We start from the raw sequence: 11,870 nt of genomic DNA, 5'->3' as shown, positions 1-11,870 counted from the left end.
ATACGCGATATTTAGAAGGCTAGTCCCACAGTAATTGAAAGTTTTGCTATCGATTTATGTTGAGTTATACGAATTACATAGCTACTTACACTGTGTCATCTATTCCTGGGCCAAATAAGAGTTCTACTGCCGTCATAGCAGCTTCCAAAATATCGATTTGCTGTTGCCTACGTAGCATTCTACCTTCTCGAGTGTCTTCGTTAGCGCGCTTATCTGCCACTTTCATACAGCAGCATCCAGCTCTCGAACTCTCCAGAGCACCCGAGCGCCCTTTGTTAATTGTTGAATAACTCGAAAAGTATTTGTCGGATTCACTTCAAATTTTCACACAATATTTTTAAGATATTATACTTTAAGAAAGTGGAAAACAATTCCGACTACCCCTTATTGGACTATTGTAGGAATAGGTGTGAAATGAGCGGATAAACTTCCGCTGCCGAAATTAATCTATCATCTTTGTGAATATGCATCAATGCAAGAGTGATTAAAAAATTCCTTGAAATAAGAAGCAATATTTTAGCTTTGAACACAGTATCATTTTAGCTCGGTTCACTTCATTCAATGTGTGCAATTTACTAATGCTCCCCATATAACACGGGCTCCCGATGTCCTCACAAGAGGCGTTTAAAATAAAAAAGATATAAAATAATTTTTGGGTGTTTAGACGCGCTCCTCCTCCTCTTTCTGGCATCCGGCTCAATTTTGTTCCACAAATGGAGAGACCTACACTTTTAAGCCGACTCCGAATGGCAGATATTTTCTATGAGGAGCTTTTTCATGGCGCAATACACTCTGAGGTTTGCCATTGCCTGCCGAGTGGCCAACGCTAATAGAAACAACTTTTTCTTCATTTTTGGTCTTTCACCTAGATTCGAACCTACTTTTTCTCTGGATTCCAAATGGTAGTCACGCACCAACTCATTCCGCTACGGTGACCACCACGGCTACGGCTTTCGTTTCATTGAAAAACGCCGGACCATTTCTTCATAATTTTGAAATCTAAATCTGAAAGAAAAATCTGGATGATCTCTGCAGAAAATATAGAGGAAGCATTAATTCAAACAAAGCAAAAATCATGGAACTTTGTTATACATAGTGACTGCGAATTTTTTCGGTAAATGCGATAATTTTTGCTTCACTCGCTTGCCAAGGCAATCGATGTGAAACGTCCAACGCGCATTCGAAGGAAACGTCACTATGATCTTATTAACCAGCTGAACCAGGTTGGTCTTATTCGTATTCGATTCACCATGAGATTTTTACTGTCTCGACTGTTCCTTGGTTGAAGGTGTGATGTGATGAAGCCTTATTTCATACACCAAAACTCGTTCGAAAAGGAAATAATTACCTTTTCCCATTAACTTTCGCAAAATTGGTGCTTATCTGCAAATGTCAATCTGGCCTGTTTGTGTCGTGTGGTTAACTTAGGCTTAGGTGCTCATTTTACATATTCAAGATTAGCAGCTTCCAAATTAAGACTGTGTTTAATTTCAGCAAAACTCTATGAATTATGTACAGGGTCCGGCACTCAAAGTGTAACCAATTAAAAAGTCAATAAATTTAATTAGGAAAATTACTTTTATTTAAATCAAAGTAAAAAATATGTGGCGGGTGCTGCCTCCTGGTGGCCAATCGATGACGCAAATTCTCGTATGAACGGTCGGTCAAATAAACCCTATCGTTTTGGGAGTTTACGAAATGCTCAATTTGAAACATTTTCTAGTCAGAAAATACAATGTTCGGTACATGGAAATTGACCGCTTTTAGCCAGGCGACACGACTCCTTGGCTCTCTCAAGTGAGACTAGTTGCTGCTTTGGTGTGAGATCATGCGCCTTTTGGATATTGTAAGGCTTCACTTTGAGATCATCTTTCAGCATGCGGCGGATGCTACGGTCAGATATTTTCAGTTCTTTCGCCATTTGATTGACACTTCATCGGAGATTTCGTTCAAGTCGCTTCTTCACTATGTGAATCATTTCACAATCGCTGGCTATGATTTTCCAGCCAAATATAATGCAATTTTACGTTTGAAATCCATTGTTGATTTTCTTTTTTTCGCGTTTACTCTCGGCAAAATGCTTCCGCACGCTTGTAAGCAATACTCTGGTCTGTCATTTAGTCGACTAACAGACAGCTGATGCACAGGCGCGAGCGGTTTGAAGATGGTTACACTCCGAGAGCCGAACTCTGTATAGCGAAACATTAGATTTCCCGAATATCTCTAGCGCTAAGTTTTGCTTTTCTACCACTTCTCTTGGTACCTCACTTACTCTAAACCCATCCTCATAACCATCCCACCACCTCCTCTCCCCGCCCACTCTTTCACCTCACCTCCTTCATAATGGTATCACAAAGGACGAATCCGTTTATCTTCGTCCAAGTGTGCACATTCCTTGGGCAACCACTCCAACCTAACCTAACCTTAGCGCCTCAGTACTTTTCTTTCAAAAAGAAGTAATGCAAAACGACAGTTTTGCTTCATTTTAATTTTCACTCGCGGTCACTCACTGTAGTTGGTTGGTTGCTTCTTACGAAGTATTTGTTCACAGGAGCAAGTAAAAATTATAAAACCAAATTAAAATTTTATCTGAAGATGTGCTTACAATGGCAGATTAATACTATTGAATGCCCTTACAAATATTTACGTATCACACGACTAAAAAGTTTTGACGATATTGGAATTGACTGCATTTAACAGCTTGTCAATGTCCTCTAATCAAATCATTAATCTTGACATAAATAAAACGATTTATATTTCTGTTTGCCATTTACGCCAATGAGCACAACGGGCAATATGCAATGAATAATACATAAAAGAAGTAATTTGGCCACACATACACGCATATTTTAGTATATACAAACATGTAAGTGTACGCATGTGGGCATGTCATAAACACATAAAATGCAATGTCAAATGGAGTGATGAATATTATAAAGCAGAAGATATCAAACATATACAAATGCAGGTGCGTAAGTGAATTAAGTCATTTATTACGTTAAACTGTAATTTTGTTGTCTTACTTAATAAAATCCATTGAGAAATGAAAACAATAGAAAAACGAATTGAAATACCCAATACTCTGCATATGAAGTGAACAAAAACACAACGAAATCAGCGCAGTCATGGCAATTGAAATGTGTCGCACGCATATCAGGGCAGGTTAGCAGCCAGTCAAGCAAGCAAAGCTAATTTTTATTGTTAGACTTAGTGTGTGCATATGTAAATATATATGACATGTATGTATGTATGTATCTACTTAGATATTGTATAAGAAATTAAATATCTACCTATGTACGTAATCCAAAGCTGTCCTGGGGGTCATGCGGGGCGTTGACAGTTCGCTGCGGGAATAGATTTTATCGCCGTTCTCATGCCTGGTTACGCTGTCGATGTGCAAGCGAATATATTAATAAGAAATTAAACGGAGTGTATGCACACTACAACTATACTTATAAAATGTAGTTTATTAGTTGTAGTTGGTTGAGAAATAGTAGATAGAATAGATAGTTCCACTTTAAGAACTTCTAAGGCACATTTTGTGAAACACTACTTAACAAATTGCCAACTTTCGGATTTAGCTGAGGTCGCACTATGTAATTATTTTTTCTGGGTATTGACTTAATAAAAGTATGGGTTTTTATAAAATCTAATTACTTTACTACGTTTTAGTTTGATTATTTAGAATTATACAATATAATAAATTGTTAAAATTTTAATTTTTTTGATTTTTTTATTTGTAAAAATTTGATAAAAATTTGTTATGAAGAACCCAAATTTTAATAAAAAAAATTATTCAAATTTACATTTTAATTAAAAAATAACTATAGTTGAATTGTAAGTAATTTTTGTTATAATTTTTATTAAGAATCTGTTGTCAAGAACTCAAAATTATTATTACTTATTTGTAAGTAAAAACCAAAAAATTAGTTCCTTTTACTTTTTAATTAAAAAAATAGAAATTTATTTCAAAGTAATTTTTGTAGTTGTTGTCAGGCGGTCGCCGTAGCCGAATGGGTTGGTGCGTGATTACCATTCGGAATTCACTGAGAGGTCGTTGGTTCGAATCTCGGTGAAAGCAAAATTAATAAAAACATTTTTCTAATAGCGGCCGCCCCTCGGCAGGCAATTGCAAACCTCCGAGTGTATTTCTGCCATGAAAAAGCTCCTCATAAAAATATCTGCCGTTCGGAGTCGGCTTGAAACTGTAGGTCCCTCCATTTGTGGAACGACATCAAGACGCACACCACAAATAAGAGGAGCAGCTCGGCCAAACACCTAACAGAAGTGTACGCGCCAATTATTGTTTTTTTTATTTTTAGTTTTTGTCAAGAACTCAGCATGATAAAAAACGCATAAAAAATTAATTTAATTTTAGTTTTTGTTGTAATTAAAAAATAATAAACGTTTTTTTGTAAGTAATTTTTGTTGTGATTTTTTGATAAGAATTTATTGTCAAGAACTCAGCATACACTTTTTTAATTTAAAAACAAATTTTAATAAAAACAAAAATTTATTTGATTTTACTTCTTAAAAAAATATAATTACTTAGTTGTAAGTAGTTTTTTCTTTGATTTTTTATGAAGAATTTTTGTCAAGCGCTCAGCGTATAATTTATTGCTTTAAAAACAAATTTTAATTAAAAAAAATTAGTTCATTTTGCTTCTTAATTAAAAAAATAATAATAATTTATTTGTAAGTAACTTTTGATCTGATATTGTATTAAAAATTTGTTGTCAAGAACTTAGGACATAATTTGCTCAATTAAAAAAAATTTAAAAAAAACAAAATGTTTAATAAAAAAAACATTTTATATAAAAATAATGATAATTTACTTTAAATAATTTTGTTATGCTATTTTATTAAGAATTTGTTTGACAGCATATAATTTTTTGATTAAAAGCAAATCTTAATTTTACCAAAAAACCGTTTACCTATTTTAGTTTTTAATTAAAAATAATTTTTTTTTACAATTTTTCATGAAAAATTTGTTGTTAAGAACTCAGCATATAATTTTTTGATTTAAAAAACAACTTAATAACTTAATTTTAGATTTTATGTAAAAAATTATAATGATTTATATATTTGGTTATATTTTTGTTTAAGAATTTTTTGTCAGCATATATCTTTTTTATTTTAAAGCAAATTTAACTTAATTTAAGTTTATATTTAGAAAAAAGATATAATACAATAATTTATTTATTTTATTACAATTTCCTGATTTAAAAACAAATTTCAATTAAAATAGAAAATGTATCTAGTTTTAGTTTTTAATTAAAATTTTTTTAAACGAATTTGTTTTTTAATACAAAAAAAATTTATCAGAAAAGGTTTATTTCTTAGTTATTCTAATAATTTCTTGGTTTAAAAACAAATTTTAATTAAAAACGAAAATATTTTTAATTTCAGTTCTTAATTAAATTTTTTTTAAGAACTTTTTTTGTTAAAAAAATTTATTGATGTATTTTTAATTATTCTAATAATTTAAAAAAAAAATCCTTTTTTTTATTCTAAACAAAATATTAATTTATTTCAGAAACTTTAAAAGGAATACCAAGGCACATTAAAATGTTAAATCAGTAGAGCAGCTAATTTGTTTTTCCCCCATTTATTTGGTATCTAAATTGTAAACTTTTGTTTAAATTACTATAAACAGCCAATCGTTTTTTTCCAAATTTTAGTATTATAGAGTCCAAAAGTAAAAACAAATGGCATTGCTTTTGTGGTTTTTGCTCTACTGCTACTACCTGTTCATTGAATGATTTTTTATATACTAATTTTTGTAAGGAAAAATTAAAATACATTTTTTTATAAAGTTTAAGTAGTAATAATCAAATTATAAAATTTTTTTATATATATTTCTATTGTTATCCCTTCTAAAAACAGTTTTTCTTTTGGCGCATTTTTGGCGCTGCTGGACGTACATATGTAAGCTAGTATTCGATAACGCCAAATACAATAATTAACCATTACATAAAAATGTTAAGAGCAAAGGGAGAGTTCGATGCAAGAGAGACGCGCATTTTATGCTGAAGAAATTTTAGCCAACAAAAATTATCCATCACGAAAACATATAATCTCAAAGCATATGATTGAACTTTTTATAAACAATCAAATAAATTTTTTGTGCAATCTGGCCTTTTGTGCCCTTCTGCCCTATCGTCGGTTTGTAATTTTTAGTTAATAATCAGAAATGATACAATGGAAAATTTAACAAAAAAACCTAAGATATTTATGATAATTTTTTTGGACAATACAACATTTTTTAAATAATCGCAGCTGTTATCTCTTCTTCCACCGGTTTTTGCAAGTCATGGAAAATTTTCAGTTCGTTAACTCTTTTCCTTTTTCTGCTCTTTGTGAGAGCATTTGCGCTTACGCTCTTGATTTGGGTGATGGCTAATTTTGTTATCGAACACAAATACTATTTGATCATGTCAGGCCGCCGCGGCTTAAACGCTTAGACTTAAACTATGCTTAGTATGGCGCTATCGAAGATCCAACGGATGGATCCAAGTTAGAAAATAAAGTAGCCTATGGAGTTTTTTCTGAGGAATCAGGACCGGAATTATCTGATTGACTATAGGACTACTGTGGCGTCTACCAGGCAGAAGTCTTAGTCCTAAAGTAGGTAACTCTGTACCTTAACACACACACCGTAACAAAAATTACGATAAATATCTTCTTGGACAGCCAGGCGATCATCAAATCAATGGAGGCAGTTATACTAAGATCAAAGGTTACTCAGGAATGCCTGGCAGCTCTAAATGTTGTCAGCACTGTCTTCAAGGCAGCCCTATATGGTTTCCAGGACATAGAGATGTTGAAGGGAATTGCAAGACCGATGAGCTAGCCAGAAAGGCTACTAATCTTCCACTGCTTGAAAACAGAAGCAATATGCGAATTCCTATGGCAACTTGCAAATTAATGATAAAAAATAATATTCTCCAGGAGGCCAATAGGTCATGGTTACATGGTAAGTTACATAATATGGTGTACGCTACCTTAATCCTTAAATATACCTTTCACATAAGATAATGTTGAACAATATACATAAACTAAATTAAGGGGGAAACACCTATAAAAACCCTTATAAAAATAAAAAATAGTTTAAAAAAACTAAAAAACACGCTTTTATTGCCAATCGAACTAAAAAGTATAAAATAAATTTTAATGGCAAAGAGACCTATAATGAAGTAATAGCAAATCGAACGATCAGTCATAGTCAACTACCTCAGAACAGAATTATAACAAAAATTAAGATACAAATAGAATAATTCAAACTAGAGTTAAAAGCGTGGGATGCTTGATATAGTAAATATTACAATCATTCTATTGGCAACTACCTATGTACAGAAGGTTATGAAAGTGAAGCAAAATTAGCCCAAATATTAAACGGTGTTTGACCAATTTAGGTAATGCCTATTAATATTGAGATTTTTGTTGAGCAAATTGCATGGACTTCTTTTTTTTTTTGGTAAAAAAGATGGTTTGCGTTTTACCAACATTAAGTTTTATTTTCCATCTGTGAAAATAACTTGCGACATGATTCAGCACACTTTGCATTTTACTCATTATATCTTGAGCAGACTTGTGCGAATAAAAAATACCGATGATGCTTTCCATTTCAATTCAACCGGGCTATTCGGGTCATGCTCTTCGATTTCGATGAAACTTAAATATGTTGCTCTCTGGTCAAAATAATGAGACACGTATTTTTTTGTTCGCCCGAAAAAAAATTTTTTCAAGAGTTATCGGCAATTTTGTTTTTCGGCTCAAACTCGATTTTTTTTAATTATATAAGAAAAATTTTTTTTTAAACACCCATAACTTAGTCAAATATGAACCGATTTTAATAATTTTGGGTTCAAAATGATCGTCATTACTTACGCGAGCGATTTCATGTAGAAACAATTGCAAAAAAGTAGTTGAAAATTTTTTAAGCGACCGTTCGTACGAGAATTTGAGTTATCGATTGGCCACCAGGAGGCAACACCCGCCACAGGTAATGGTTTGGGCCGCTTTAACCGCAGATGGGCGCTCTTCAATCGTTTTCATCGAGCCTGGCGTTAAGGTAAATGTGAAATATCATCGAAAAAGTATTCTGTAGATCACTTTGAAGTCGTGGGCAGACAAACATTTCGGTGGCAGACCATGGACGTTTCAACAGGACTCAGCACCGTCTCATAAAGCTCGAACTTCATAACGTCCACGCAATTACTCTCAAATTCACCAGACGCGAATCCAAATCTCTTTATGACATTTTGGAGAGCAAAGTCCGAACTAAAAGATATACCAGTCTCGAGACGCTGAAAAAAGCTATTGTTAGCGAGTGAATTAAAATAGCTGCAAGTCTCATATGGGCAGCTTACGATTCGTTTCTGGACCGTCTCAAGGCCATAGTCAAGGCAAAAGGTGGTCATATCGAGAAAAGTAAATTTATTCTTAATTTTGTATTATTTTCACACATTTTTTACTTTAAATTGAATAACAGTAATTTTCCAAACTAAATTTATGGCCTTTTTAATTGGTTACACTTCGAGTGCCTGACCCTGTAGTACCACAACGGACCTACATACATCATCTAAGTGAGTTGGCTATTCTAATTCGATTGCCACAAAAAACCTCACCCAACCTAACATATGTCAGAAAGTCGCTTTTATCGATTTTGGCGTGAACTCTCCACGAGTATAATAAAATAAATCAAGACTGTTCAAATACATGCATGACATTTCCACGCCCTATGCTCCAGTAGGAGTAAAAAATAAAAGGGATAGATATTTGTTAAATGTCAACTTTCCTAATCTGACCATATGCAAAACAGTGAAAGTTATGTGTAGAATGAACGGCAAAAAACTGACTCAATTCGTACTTACGCTCTCGCGAAAGGACTGAAGAGCTATCATGGGAATGCTGACAGGTCATAATCTATTGGCTGAACACGGGTACAAGGTGGAGATTGCTAACACGGACAAATGCAGGAAATGCTGAGAGGATGTTGAGGAAACTTTAGAACACCTTTTGTGCGTTTGTCCGGCATTATTAAAAATGAGTTTAAAATGCCTAGGAACCTCACTGTTTGACGGTCTGGAGGACGTCTCAAACGCCAATCTCCCAGCTCTGATAAGATTCACCAAAAGCGTTGACATCCTACATGATGACTACTTTCAGTATTCGTAGAGGTCGGTCTCCATCTGGTATCGCTAGGGACCAAACGGTCTATGCGTGGCTTACCTATCCTCACCTAATATCAACCAAAAATTACGAGCCGTCTCATATAAGTAGTTTTTGTTGAGTAGTGTAAGCGGTGTTTTTAACAAATTTTCTAAAAATGTTGTAACATTTTTTACTAAATATATAATTGCTAATGTGATAACTAATCTTCACCACATGTAAAATGAAAAAATAGACATAATTCCAAACTACCTCCACCAAAAATAAATTGAACCAAAATTTAGTTGCAACATCTATCGAAATTGGCAACTAAGTAAATGCTGCCGCATGCGCAGATATGCATTTGCGTCAGTTTGATGGAGTAATTGCAGTTGGCATGTCAACACCAAGAGTTGCTAGACTAAGCAAGCAGCAACTTTTTTAACTTATGCATGGCTGCTAGCCATTCCTATGTGTGTACTATATAGGTGTATGCATGTATGTATATGTGTGCAGTATGTGAAGCACATGTGTAGAAAAATTGATGTGGACGACCACTGACAACCTACATTGAAACTGTAAATTGTGTACACAATCACAAAGGCATGGTTAGTTGCACCTACAGTGCATTTTCATTCATTTACGAAATTTCGGCAAACTTAATTCGCCTTCAAAGAACAATATTTACGTGGTGCTTAGGCATATTTCTTACAAGCAAATATTAATTTAAAAATCCGGTCAGGAAAACAGAAACTGTAAGATGTTTTATTTCGGTTAGATCCAAAAATTTATGTATATAAAGTGTGACTAATTTAGCTGGTCTATTTTAAATTTTATGGAGCTACTTTGTATCAATCGTAGACATAGAAAATTATACAAATGCCCAACGCATAGAAATTGTTTAAACTTGCTACCGAAATGGTGAGACAGTTGTGTAGTCAATGCGAAATTCTGATTATCTTTCACAGTGGTTTTTTTTTTTTGGGTTGAGGTAGGGTTCAAATGCCTTCGCACTTACCGTGACCGCCGTGTACTTCGTCAAATGGTGTGTCAACTAAAACAATCCCTCCTCACCTTCTGTGGAAACATCCTTCCCGAGACTACTTTCTGAGAGCACAGAACGGCATCCATAAAGGACCAATTCTATTTACCCACATCTGGGTCCACAGTATATGTAGCCAGCTTTCATGTTACAGGCTCGACTTCTTGTGCCTCTATCTGTGCGGCTTCACTTTGTTGCACTGTGTTGAGGTGTATCTTTTTTTCGTAGTATATTCTCAATGTATCTTTTTATCGCGTTCCAGCTGTCCTCGCGTTCAAGCATTTTGCTGATTATAGGTATTCCTCTACTTCCTCAGAGCATCTCTATCCGCGAGCCAACTGTCTCAACTAAAAATGTATTTTCAGCGTCATCGCTCGGATCTTCGGAGTATATGTAGCCTTACCTTGCCTATGCGGCATAGATACCTCCGGAAGTATCCATGGCCCAAAAGGAACTGGGTTAAGAAGTAATTCACTTCCCAAAGTTTCTTTGTAGTTCCATTTGCCTATTGATGGAATGAGTTTTGCCGTCCATCTGTCAGTCGGTTGAGTGTCCCATCGGCTTTGTCGCCGCAGCATGGTTTGGCATCTCCGTTCCGCGACGCCAGTGATGAGGTGTTTCTTCTTGGAGTTCCTCGCATCCATTCCTTCCCGGGCCATGAGGTCGACGGGTGTCTCCTCGCTGATCACAAAGACTGCAGCGCCAAAGACTGAGGCAACTCTGAGTGCTGCTAATCGTTGCACAGCTTCCACTGCATTGAGCTTGGCTTTGCAGTTTTGCGCATCTCCCCATATTTCACTGCTACACAGGAGAATTGAGTTTATGGGCGATATGATTATCCTTCTTTTGCTCTGTGTTGGTCCACCGATGTTTGCCATTAATCTACTTGATCTTCGTGATCTTTGCTACTTTAGTAGCCGCATGCCGTATCTGGGCCCAGAAAGTAAGCCTTCAGTCAAGTTGAATACTTAAGAATTTCACTACTTTTTGGGTGACCAGGGACGTGTCGTCTATTTGCATGCGTACCTCGATGACTTCGGTCTTATATTTGGCGAGTTCCAGACCATGGTTCTCAAGCCAAATTTGCGTCCTTATCATAACTTGGTTCAGCTTCCTCCTGGACAATGGAGGGAGTGTCCTGGACTGGTATGACCGCGGCTCTATCGCCCGTATATCCCACTAGATATGCATCTTCTTGCATTTCTTTGCTCAAGATCTCGTCGTAGATTAGATTTCAGAGATCGAAGTCGAGAATAGATCCTTGCGCTGCGCCAGACATTACCGTTTTTGTGAGTGGCATTGATAGCACAGATTTACAAATAATTTTTTTTTATCATAATTCATATGCTAAATCCGTCGCTTAGTTCGAAAATCTACATTTTCCAGAGTGCTGATGGGATTTACTGCATTTTCATTAAGAAAATGCACTCGGAAGTTTGTATCTTTTTTTCGACCCCTTGTTCACTCCTCTCGAGAGCATAGACCCCGACAAGACTCTATCTGGTGATTTTCTCAATGTGTGACCTATCCATCGCCACTTTCTGCATTTGATTTGCCTAAGGATGGGTTTCTCGCTCGTTAATCTCCACAGTGCATCGTTACTGATGGTTTTTGGCCAGAATATTCTGCAGATGATGCGGAGGCATTTGTTGATGAAGGATTGTAGCCTCTGTGT

The sequence above is a fragment of the Anastrepha obliqua genome, chromosome 4 (genome assembly GCF_027943255.1).
Source record: "Anastrepha obliqua isolate idAnaObli1 chromosome 4, idAnaObli1_1.0, whole genome shotgun sequence".
Taxonomy (NCBI): domain Eukaryota; kingdom Metazoa; phylum Arthropoda; class Insecta; order Diptera; family Tephritidae; genus Anastrepha; species Anastrepha obliqua.
The sequence above is the reverse complement of the archived record's forward strand: the minus strand, read 5'-3'. Positions refer to the sequence as shown.